The 13,317-nt window shown below is 36.5% G+C and overlaps 1 long non-coding RNA gene across 1 annotated transcript in view; it reads right to left on the reverse strand.

Annotated features, from left to right (window-relative positions):
* The window catches only part of LOC126828898 (uncharacterized), a 48,123-nt gene that overhangs the window by 2,601 nt on the left and 32,205 nt on the right, over positions 1-13,317 (reverse strand). The window contains exon 2 of the long non-coding RNA XR_007683279.2: positions 6,434-6,611. This is a non-coding gene — a long non-coding RNA (uncharacterized LOC126828898). The remainder of the gene's footprint in view (positions 1-6,433; positions 6,612-13,317) is intronic.

Genomic DNA, 13,317 nt, shown 5'->3' on the forward strand with positions numbered 1-13,317 from the left:
TGAACTACCCGGTACATCATGGTAGCTCTAGCCTGGGCCCTTCTCGTCTGGAGGGACTCGAGCTCAAGATCCTTGAGCATAGCTATAACGCATCTCCTCGAATTAGAAATGGTATAGGGTGTTTTATTAATTGTAGAGTTTCATCATGAAATGAAATAGGGTTTAACATCCTACTGTTCTGCTCCGAACTGGGCTAATGAAGACGGGCATACGCCATACAGTGTGCTACGAGGGAAATTTTGCCCGGACGGCGGCACTACGGCTACTTTTATATCGAATTCCAACTGTCAAGGGATCTTTTAAGCGGACGCCAATGTGTACACCGGACGTCGGTTTTCGTCCCATCCGAACGACTAGACAGCTGTCCTTGTCAGGCCCGTCGCCCTGCATCACCACGCCGGAAAATCTGGATAAACTTTCTCGGCCAATGCAGGGATCGAACACCCGAATTCCAGGCTAGCGAGCCAGCGTCTTACCCACTTAGCCACCGTGACCCCCCCCCCCTCTCCCACCTACAGATGGCATAAAGGGTATAGTTAACACAAGCCAACGCCTACTAGCTTTCTTCCTGAAGTCTTTTAATGGGATTCTTTTTAAACCGATTGAATTCAAACCGGGAGAGCATATTCCGTTGTTATTTTGATTTTGATTTCTTAAAAATAACTGTTAAAAAATCAAGTTTAGCGTGGATTAAGCCAGATAAGAAACATACGCCCACAGCAGCTCAATCGTCCGGGCAATGAAAACATTTACAACACACTAACACCTGATTACGAGTAACAGAGAGAGAGAAATGGGGTTTAATGTCCACTCGATACAAACTAGGTCATTTCGGGACTAGCATAATGGTTCAATTTTATTTCAATAATTCGCTTGCGCGTAGGGATATTTAGCAATGGGAGGAAACCGGAGGACCCGGAGAAAACCCACTTGGTTGGACAGGCGACCTTGTCACGTACAACTGGGAGGAAACCGGAGGACCCGGAGAAAACCCACGAGGTCACGTTACAAGAACAACCCATTGTGCATCTAGTTCTGTTAGTATACACAACAATTAATATCATGGATAATAATTATTGAAAAACAAATTAAACCATATGTTAGTCCCGAAATGACCTAGTTTGTGTCGAGTGGACATTAAACCCCATCTCTTTCTAGGGTGTCCACGGGCAGGCGGACGAATGGGGGCGATGACAATATACGACGACATTTCAATGTGGGATTATAATGACGCACAAAGACTTAAACAACTGAAGGGTAGAATATTATTCTGATTTGACCTGGACCCGAGTATTTTCATCTTGATAAACAAGATGATAACTCGGTTAGAATTTTTGTTATTTAGTATTCATGAATTCGTTGGCATGGAATTGTGATATTTGATCCATCACTGAAATGTTGACTGGCTTCCTGGATTATGACATGAAATGTTAGAAGAAGCATTGGTTTGGTTTAATGCCATCATATCGGTCTACGATATCATTATTGTGAAAGTGGACGTGAAAAGATCAGGGGCCTGTTTCACGAAATTTTAACAAAGATAAAATCCATATTTTAGTAATTTAATTGGATAATATTAGATTGATTTTAGTGCTTAGCCAATCAAAATTGAAGTATCTACTAACATTTGGATTTTATCTTTAGTTAAGATTTCCAGAAACAGGGCCCTGGCCAGTCATCTTAATCTTACAAATTAAGCATCCCGAACATTTTTGCTATCCATTAAGCTGTCAACGAAGAATGTACAAAACGGTGAAAGACAGTTTAGTTTTATTTTATATTTTGGTCTATTTATAAGAGAAGTTATTGTCGTGTATCAAATTCTGTTTTGTTTATGATATAGACCTGTCAGACATGTAGATAATTATCTTGTCATTGTAATAGAAACTGACAACCATGACATGTCATGCATATTTACCATGGTAGGTAATAATAATAATAATAATAATTAATTCATTTATATAGCACCGACAATTCAACCCAGCGAGGTGCTCACGGGCGCTTTGTTAAAGTACGACTCACAAAAATCACAACAATCACACCATTAATCCATAAAAAAGACATCAACAAAAAAACAGAGAACATTTAGTACTCGTGGTAAAAGTGATCTTCAATATATAGAAAGCTTGATCTGACTTTAACTACGTACATCTTATCAAGGCCTTCACGTAATACCCTGCATATTTCGGCAATAATTTCAATTGGGTACAAGCCCAGATTGTGCGTCTATCAGATTCCTCGATCGTCGCGGATACCAAGTCTCGCGCTTTCAAGCTAAAATGTCTACCTGTGATAATCGAGTTGCAAAGTTCAAGGTTCATTCAATGTCAAGGTTTCCATGGAGGACGCGATGTCACAACCTATGATTGGACGCTACTGCTCACGTGTCTGTAGATAACATAGCTGTAAGTTTGGGAATTGTGAAGATAACATAGCTGTAGGTTCGGGAATTGTGAAGATAACATAGCTGTAGGTTCGGGAATTGTGAAGTAATCCAGCAACGTCCAGAAGTTGTAAACTCGCAGTCGTTGCTTCATGAACATGGGTAAAAGTCTGACACAAACAGAAATAGAACCGTATTCAATCAGTTGTATATTTGATTAAAAGGATACTTTTTAAAACCTTTAATATAATTTACGCTTTGGTTTCGTTTGATATTAAATTCCATAACTTCGGAGCACCGACTGGGAAAGATTTATCCCCGGAGTTGGTTTTTGAAAAAGGCTTAATTAAGAGGTTGTCTGATTGTGATCGAAGGGTTCTGTAAGGTTTATTGGTGTTGAGGAGGTCTCTAAGGTATTGAGCTGAAGAATCGTCATTTAGAGCAGAATACGTAATAGACAGTATTTCAAAATTAATACGTTGACGGAATGGAAGCTGTCTTGGTTATGATCCGCGCTGCTTTATTTTGAAGTTTCTGGAATCGTAAAGGGGCGGATAACCCAATAAATGAACAAGATTCCCCATGTCTGGTTGCAAACCACCACAAGTTTTTCAACTGACCTAAATATGCATTCAGCTCTATTGATGTGATTCTACCCCCCTCCCCCACGGTCGTCACGAACACCGTATACCACATCTTGAATAACACATGTAGGCCTATCGTGTTTACAACGAGGCTTCCTCTTGTCAGTGGTGCAAGGTCTTAGGGCGTGGCAAGGATCAGTGTCTAGTAGATGGGATGGGGACAAAAACAATGTTTCGTGTACGCGTCAGCTTGAAATAATCATTGACAGTTGGAATTCCATGAAGAGTAGGCAGAAAAGTCGCTGTCCGGGCAAAATTCTCCCCATAGCACACTGCATGGCGTATGCCCGTCTTCATTAGCCAGGTTGACAAGGAGTAGGGTCGCCTGTCCAACCTCGTTGGTTTTCTCCGGGTCCTCCGGTTTCCTCCCACTGCTAAAGACCCCTACGCGCAAGCGAATTATAGAAATAGAATTGAACCATGTGTTAGTCCCGAAATGACCTAGTTTGTGTCGAGTGGACGTTAAACCCCATCTATCTCTCTCTCTCTCTCTCTCTCTCTCTCTCTCTCTCTCTCATTAGCCAGGTCCGTGCTAAAAAGTATTTCATTTATGTATTCTAATCTAAATATCTACAAGGTCATCTGAGTAAAAGATTTCATTATTTGAAACACGAACGTTCACACAATCTTAAACAGATGTGTTGTGCATTATCCCGGAATTAAACATCATTCTTCACCCAAGCTGTAATTAATCAACATTTTAACCATTTTTTTTTCTTGTTCTCCTGTTGTCAAGTTAATTTTTTTAGGGTTACCACTAGTGGTATAATGATTTCGTTGTAGAGAAAATGTAAACAAATATAGAGGTTGATCGGGATATAAAAAAAATAAAACCGCGGATTGTTTTACAATTAATACGTTCTAATCACCAGGTGTAGCTTTCATTGTTCTTTGGGCGGAACAGAGTATCTACATTATAATTATAATTTACATCAACGTCAGAGAGAGAGAGAGAGAGAGAGAGAGAGAGAGGGATGGGGTTTAACGTCCACTCGACACAAACTAGGTTATTTCGGGACTAACATATGGTTTAATTTTTTTCAATAATTCGCTGGCGCGTATGGGTCTTTAGCAGTGGGAGGAAATCGGAATGTCTACGACTTGGTCATATGTCTACAGATTGGCGTTATGTGTACGACTTGCCGTTATGTATTTACGTTATGTTAACGTATTATGTTTATGTCGTGTCTACATGTTAACGTGTCTATGTCGTGTCTACATGTTTACGTATTATGTCTATGTCGTGTCTACATATTATGTCTATGTCGTGTCTATGATTTGTAGACGTATTATGTTTAAGACATGATAACTTATTATGTCTACGATATGTTAACGTATTATGTCTATGTCGTGTCTACATGTTAACGTATTATGTATATGTCTTGTCTACCTGTTAACGTGTTATGTCTATGTCGTGTCTACCTGTTAACGTGTTATGTCTATGTCGTGTCTACCTGTTAACGTGTTATGTCTATGTCGTGTCTACCTGTTAACGTGTTATGTCTCTGTCGCGTCTACTTGTTAACGTGTTATGTCTATGTAGTGTCTACATGTTAACGTATTATGTTTGTGTCGTGTCTACATGTTAACGTGTTATGTCTCTGTCGTGTCTACATGTTAACGTATTATGTCTATGTCGTGTCTGCATGTTTATGTATTATGTCTACATGTTAACGCGTTACGTCTGTGTCGTGTCTATGATTTGTCGACTTATTATGTGTAAGATATGTTAACTTATTATGTCTACGATCTGATTAAATATACGTCCTGTTAACCGATGGTATCTATCCCATGTTTCCATAGCACCTATACAATTGTCCCGTAATACATTTAAATACGAATTGTACATCATTTTAACTTAGAGAATGTGTCAATTTAACCAACCTGTTTAAATTAATTTAACCAACTTTTGTAGATGTGTCAAATTAACCATTTTTAGTGTGTTAAATTAACCAACTTTAGTGTGTTAAATTAACCAACTTTATTAAATGTGTTAATTTAACCAACTTTACTCAAATTTGTAATTGTGTTAATTTAATCAACTTTAGTGGACTAATTTAACCAATTTAAGGGTGCTAATTTAACCAACTTTGGTGTGCTAATTTAACCAACTATCATAAATCTGTTAATTTAACAAACTTTACTAACATTTCGTCGCGTTTCTGGCGAACCGACAAATCTTAAATATTTAAGTATTGCGTTCGGTGTCCTGATGTATATGTATCAAATATTAAATCACAAATGAATGTTATTATTTGATGTCCACAGATATAACAACAGAATGCAAATTTTAAACACATAATTCTCAATAAAAATATATCAGATTCGTCCGTTCACCAGAAGAGCGACGATTTGTATTGTGTTACTTTAACCAACATTAATAAAAATTTGTAAATGCGTTAATGTAACCAATTGTCTACCTTGTTAAAGATAATTTATTTGATATAAAAGTAGAAGAATATATTATTGTCTGTTGTTTCTATCACAACACTCCTCATTCTTTTTTAACTCGTGTTTTTACTAGATTTAATCAGGGTTTTATTTTCTTATTTTTGTGTGCTTTTTTTGTTTTTTTGTGGGTTTTTTTTTGTAGATCTTACAATGTTTGTGGTTTTAAGTGTGATGAAGATTGTTTTCACCATTAGGCCGTCTGCTCATGCAATACACAAACATGTTTTATACATTACCTAGTTTTTATTCAACAAAATGTCGGCTACATATCAACAAAATCAACGTTCAAATTCCGAGACGAAAAAACCCAATAGCTGTGTGAAATGAGATGCAACCATTTTCATCGTTGATTTATGATAAATACATTTAACTTGAATACAAATACAAAAATTCGTTAGCTCTGCGAACAATTTGAATAAATGATCAGTGATATAAACATAAAAATGAAATGGGGTTTAACGTCCACTGTTCTGAAATTACTGGGCTAATGATGACTATGCGTTGCCCCTTGCCACTGACAAGGGGTATCACCCCACGCCGGAAAATCCCGATCAATTATTCGATCAACACAGGTATGTAACACGTGACCAATGTCTTACTCACTCAGCCTGTCCAACCTCGTGGGTTTCCTCCGGGTCCCCCAGTTTCCTCCCACTGCTAAAGACCCGTACGCGCAAGCGAATTATTCAAAATATTGAACAATATGTTAGTCCAGAATTGGCCTGGTTTGTGTCAAGTGCTCTCTCTCTCTCTCTCTCTCTCTCTCTCTCTCTCTCTCTCGTTTGTGTCGAGTGGACGCTAAACCCCATTTCTCTCTCTCTCTCTCTCACTGCCACCACGGTTCCCGAGAAGTGGTATCAGGTGTTCCAGAAAGGTGAATGACCTATGCCACGTTTCTGATTGTAACGATCCCTCCGTGGTCTTCGGTCATATAGAAATATGACAAAATTCTTACCTAATAAATAGTTCAACGCCATTATCTTTTGCATTAACCTTGATTAGATCCCAGCTAGATGTAATGGCGAGTTGCTCTCTCTTGGATAAACCAGTAACTTTATCAGGTATGTCCATTTCTGGTCCCCCTCCTCCTCCACCAAATATATAGTTGACGGTACTCATTATTAACCCCATGTCTGAAATATAACAAACATAGAATTAAACTCCATGTATAACTCAAATCTACTCCATGTATAACTAAAATATAAAAGATATTTGTTAAACTCCGTGTATAACTCAAATATAACAGATGTTAAACTCCATGTATAACTCAAATATAACAAATATATGTTAAACTCTATGTATAACTCAAATATAACAAATATATGTTAAACTCCATGTATAACTCAAATATAACAGATATATGTTCAACTCCATGTATAACTCAGATATAAAGTTTAACTCCGTGTATAACTCAAATATAACAAATAAATGTTAAACTCCATGTATAACTCAAATATAACAGATCTAGGTTAAATTCCGTGTATAACTCAAATATTACAGATCTAGGTTAAACTCCGTGTATAACTCAAATATAACAGATATATGTTCAACTCCATGTATAACTCAGATATAATGTTTAACTCCGTGTATAACTCAAATATAACAGATATATGTTCAACTCCATGTATAACTCAGATATAATGTTTAACTCCGTGTAGAACTCAAATATAACAGATATATGTTCAACTCCATGTATAACTCAAATATAACAGATTTAAACCCCATGTATAACTCAAATATAACAGATATATGTTAAACTCCAGATATAACTCAAAGATAACAGATGTTAAACCGCATGTATAACTTAAATATAGAATTTCACACATTATCAATCCCATCCCTGCATAAAATAAATATTCTTATGAAATATAATAAATATATGTTTAACTGAACTCAGTTCCATCCCCAGGACTACATTACAAAAATATTCTTATCAAATATATAATATACATAGATATGAGCGATATGGGCTACGAGATCTATATTTCAATATTTCACAACCGCACATAGGCTTCTAGAAGTGGAAGGACAAGGAAGCCGGTAGTTACCGAGAGAAAATCAAGGAGATAAGGCGTTGAACCTACTCCGGGTCTTATACAAGCCTGGCACTCATTGGCACGATCCGGATTATCAGTGAGGTGATTAATTTATAGTATGCCGCCCCCCCCGTGATTGTGATTGACACTCAATATAATTGTCAATCCAGGATATGTATATATATATATATATATATATAGCTGTAGTGAGTTGTTGTTCTAATGTACAGTATCATATATCATAGTATAAAATATAAAAATAACACCGATTTGCTTCTACATGTTTCAATATATTTTCATCAGGAAGCCATTGATACTAATAACGTTGCAAGGTTACCCTCGTGACGTCACAATAGAGGTACATTACATTGCATGAATGAATGAATAAATGAATGAATAGTGATGAATGAATAAACAAATATAATATGTACATAACACACTATTCAGTTAGCTACTTATCAATAGGAGATCAATTAAGCTAATTTATTTGTTTAGCAGAGGTCTAAATTTTTTAATGAAATATTCCTCTTTAACTGTTCTCTGTTTTGTGCAATCATTTAGGAGCTGGTAAAACGGGAATATTTGGAATTTTGTATTAAAGTTGTGTGCACATATGTCCAGATGTTCGCTCAGGGATATCATGCGATATTCTGGATTTTTTATCTGTGATTTGTGTACAGCAACTCGCGATCTCAAATATTCAGTTTGACCGATATATTGCTCCGTACAACCCGGGCAAGTTATGGCATAGATCACATATATATATACGACTAGAATATTAACGATTCAAAAAGAATCGCAAGTACCCTAAAACTTTTTCGCCAAAATTATCGCCATAATCAAATTTTAATCGCCATTTTCATGTTTTTATCGCAAATTGCGACTTTGGCGACTGACAGCGTGAGCCCTGGGTAGAAACCACGACATTTGTGATGGATGACAGACGTTATGATCTCTAGAGCGCCATGTATGTTGTAAAATATGTTCTAGGATAATAAAAAAGAGGTAGCTGATTTTTGTTTCTGTATTTTGTAGATATTTTAGTTATTAGCCATTCCTTCTTAAATTAAAACTAGCAATTTACTCTAAAAACAGAATTACACATATTCATTACCCTTTGATGTTCCTTACTCTAAGAGAAATGAAATGAAATGGGGTTTAACGTCCTACTTTTCTCCTCCAACAGGGTTAATGAAGTCAGGCTGTGAAAAGGACCCCATGGTTTAAATTCACCAATAGAGCGCAACAGGTTTATGGAGTTTAGTTAATGGTAATTATAGACGGAGGGGTGGGTGTGCTCGGGAATGGCTCACTTTACTTATTTTTAACCCGAACCGCTTAAACAATAAATACATTCGTGTTTCTAGTATATTTAATATGATGTATTCGCTTTCCCTTAAGTAAAGGTTTACTTCTAGTCTCAGTTTGTAACATAATCTAAAACTTTAAAATATTTCCTATTTTGCAAATAGCCTGTTATTAAGCAGTTCAGTTAGCTTGAAGTATTCGTGACTTAAAAGAGAATATATTTTAAAAAAAACTTGACATGGAATGCTAAACTAGAGATTAAAATCTTGAGATAAACAAATTATAGGTCTAAGCTAGGTTTAAACTGGTATAATTGTATGTATTCACTGATGTATAGAAATAATCCAAGAGCTTAACGTTTTGCTCTACTTCGTTTTGTAATTAGCTACGCGACAACCTACTTATATTAAGTTACCTTCAAATAACTTTATCGTCATATACAAAATAGTCATGCCATTCTTATACCATGTCAAAGGGGCATTGGGTAAGATTTGGTTAAAGAGTTGGCAGTTCTCGCTATAATAGTTAAAAGAATAGATAATGAAAACGGAATATGCTGAAAATTTCAGTCAAACTGCTGCACTCTGAACCGAGATATTAGAGATTCAATTTTAGGCTAGCCTCGATCGTCATTACTACAGTTGGTTCGATAATAAACAAAGTCTCGATTATCCACTTTTACGTGAAATCATCCATCACAAAACCACGACAAAACGTGTTTAAATCCACTAAATATCGCAGGCTAATGATGGCATCGAGAGTTGATTATAGTCTTGATAAGTTAATTAATGTCTAATTAATAATTTTAAGGCCTAAAGAAAGAACTGCAATAGGCAGATTAGCTCTTGCATAATGCATGTGTAAATATGGCGCCGTATGGTTTCAACGTAATATTCAATATTCAATATAGTCATGATTTTTACGTCTTTTGGCATCATGTGATTTTTACGTTATATTGAATATAAAGTTGTATAATTTTAACGTCATATTGATATAAAGTCGTGTGATTTTAACGTCATATTGATATAAAGTCGTGTGTCATATTGATATAAAGTCGTGTGGTTTTAACGTCATATTGATATAAAGTCGTGTGATTTTAACGTAATATAAATTAACGTCGTGTGATATTGTAACATCATATTGATACAACGTCATGTGATTTTTATACGCCATATTGATATAACGTCGTGTGATTTTTACGTCATACTGATATAGCTTCGTCAAATTTGAGCATCATGTTGATATAACGTCGTGTGATTTTTACGTCATACTGATATAGCGTCGTCAAATTTTAGCATCATGTTGATATAACGTCGTGTGATTTTTACGCCATATTGAATAGCGCGTAATATGGTTTTAACGTCATAATGTTATGACTTAATGGAGAATCTAGCGTCACACGGTTGTAACTAATATGGAATCTGAAAATCGTCAGAATGTAGCGTTCTATGATTTTACAGTCATTTTCACTTTAAAGTGTCTCATTTATGCCAAAATCTTTATTTAATGAAAAAATCTTTTAATAAAGTAAATAGGTTTTTAAGAATCAGTAGAGAAGAACGGGGGTTGGGGTCATCTTTTCAATCTGTATTTTCTGACATGTGTATTTTACAATAGTAGATGTTGATTTACTGTGACTAGATGGTAAATAATATGAGACGACACTTGTTGTATTATAACTCGTACTGACGGCCACATATATTCGGATAAAAGATGACATTTTTGGATATACTATACCCACGTGAGAAACAAGTCTATACACCAAAAAATTGTGACAAAGTTACAAAGTATTTTTTTAAAGTGGTCGCACCTTTAACCATTTTCTAATAAAAGCCCCTTAGTTTAGTATTGACTAAATCTACGGAAAAACAAATATCACTTAAATCGTCGGTTAATTATGGAAGGGGTCAGGGTATATACAGAGACCGAAAGGGAAAGGTATAGAATACGCCTATGTATAAAAAGATTCCCCGAAAGGTGGGGTTATACAAACTGAATAAAACACACGACTTTGGTCGTCGTGAGGACAGAACACATATTTGATGATGTTAGAGAGAGAGAGAGAGAGAGAGAGAGAGAGAGATGGGGTTGAGCGTCCACTCGACACAAACTAGGTCATTTCGGGACTAACATATGGTTTAATTTTATCTCTATAATTCGCTTGCGCGTAGGGGTCTTTAGCAGTGGGAGGAAACCGGAGGACCCGGAGAAAACCGACGAGGTTGAACAGGCGACCCTACTCCTTGTCACGTACAACCGGGGGTTCGAAACCAAGCCAGTTGGCTCAATGGCAGGCCTTATAATACAGCGCGCACGTGCTAACCATTCGGCCGTCCACCCCCCCCCCCCCCCCTGATGATGTTTGAGCAGCCGGGTGATGAGGGCGGGGTGTGGTTGAAATAAGTAAAGCGTTTGAAAGATAGCATTTGATTTGATATATGGCCAGATTTAATGTGTTGATGTTTAACAAGCATATTCTTTACACACTTAATCGTAATCCAGCTATATATCACAGTGTTATTATTGTATAGAATCAACCAACCATTATACTTGAATGTTACTAGATACTGTTTCTAAAACGATGATAATAAGACTAAGACAATACTATATTCAACATAGTTTAGTGTTTCTAGTAACGATGATAATAACACCAGGACAATATTATCAATGTATTAAAGCGGCATTGTCACTAACCACGAAAATAAATATATTCAATTTTAGGAATTGTTTTTACGATTCGTAAAGCGGGGATTAAAACGTTTATATCGCGACAGTGGTTCGACAGATGTTCCTCTAACTTTACCAGCAATTTAATTTGAACACTCTAGGTGGAACATCAAATCACGCCAATCACAAATTATTTATTTAACCAACTCGTAAAGACTGCGAAAGTGTGAACGCCTCTTTAAACAAAACCTCCTAAACAATAATTAGATTTGTTTTCGGGTTTTTAACAGAGTACATACATTAACATTGAATAAACACCCGGTGATGATGGTGTTTTATTATAATGAAGTAATACTGGACAATATAAACGTGTTTTAGTGATTTATTGATATTTACTGACAGTTCCATCGTTTTAATGTTTATAGTGCATTGAAGTTGTAATGTCGATATGTCAAATATTAACCTTGTCGGTCCATTAGTATCATCTCTGACTAAACATTGTATTTGATAATGTTATCGTTTTTTATCTCAATGTTGGAGTTGTAAGCAGAAGAAAAATAAAATGTATGGCTACTGAAATGAAATGAAATGGGGTTTAACGTCCTACTGTTCTGCTCCGAACTGGGCTAAAGAAGACGGGCATACGCCATACAGTATGCTATGAGGGAAATTTTGACCGGACAGCGACACTACGGCCTACTCTTATATCGAATTTCAACTGTCAATGTGTACACGGTACCTCGGTTTTTCGTACCATCCGAATGACTAGACAGCTGTCCTTGTCAGACCCTCCGTCCTGCATCACTGACAAGGGGGAACCACGCCAGAAAATCTGGATGAACTTTCTCGGCCAATGCAGGGACCGAACACCCGAACTCCAGGCTAGCGAACAGTCGTCTTACCCACTTAGCCACCGTGGACCCCCACCCCCTTCCGTTTGGCTACTGCTATAATAATAAACTGAACGGAATGAAATGAAATGAAATGGGGTTTAACGTCCTTCTGTTCTGCTCCTACTCGGCTAATGAAGACGGGCGGGACGAAATGAAAGCGTCGGCTGAGTAGAATCACGGTATTTTCAATCTCGATTATCACTAGCCATGGGTAGAGTCGTAGATATTGCCAAATACGGGGTTGTGTTTGAAAATGTTGGAAATTGATGAAAAGTAAATCGAAACGGGCAATACTTTCCACCATCGCTGTAGAAATACAAATACGGCAGTTACAATATGACAGAAATATGCTGTATGTAAAGATTTAGATAAAGGGCTGACAGTTCTCGCTATAAAAGTAAACAAGTAAATAATGAAAAGGGAATAAGTTGAAAATTTCAGTCAAATTACATCATTCTGAGCTAAGTTAGGGGCTGTTTGGAGGATAGCGGAGTCTCGGTTGTCATTGCTACCGTTGTAACGATAGTAAACAAAGTCTCATTAAATGGCATTCGTTTTTAAATTCGTTGAACATCAAGAGCATACGATGACATAGAAAGTTGATTCTGGTCTTGTGTTAATAAATGTCTAATTAAACATACATTATTATGCAAGAGCTAAATCTGCCTATTGCAGATATTTTGATTTAATTGAAAAATGGAGGAGCGAGACTTAGCTTCGAACAACCAGTACGGTGGTTGAAATTATTGCACACGTCTTGACAAACCTTCAAAGGCAATATCTTCGCTCGCAATAGAGTAATTTGAATGAAATTTTCAAATTATTCATTTTACATTATCTATTTTCGAACTATTTTAGCAAGAATGGCTAGCTCTTACATACTGTATCTGTGTAACATTTAAGCCCCGAGAAAGACCTGCAATAGACAGATTTAG

The sequence above is a fragment of the Patella vulgata genome, chromosome 7 (genome assembly GCF_932274485.2).
Source record: "Patella vulgata chromosome 7, xgPatVulg1.2, whole genome shotgun sequence".
NCBI lineage: Eukaryota > Metazoa > Mollusca > Gastropoda > Patellidae > Patella > Patella vulgata.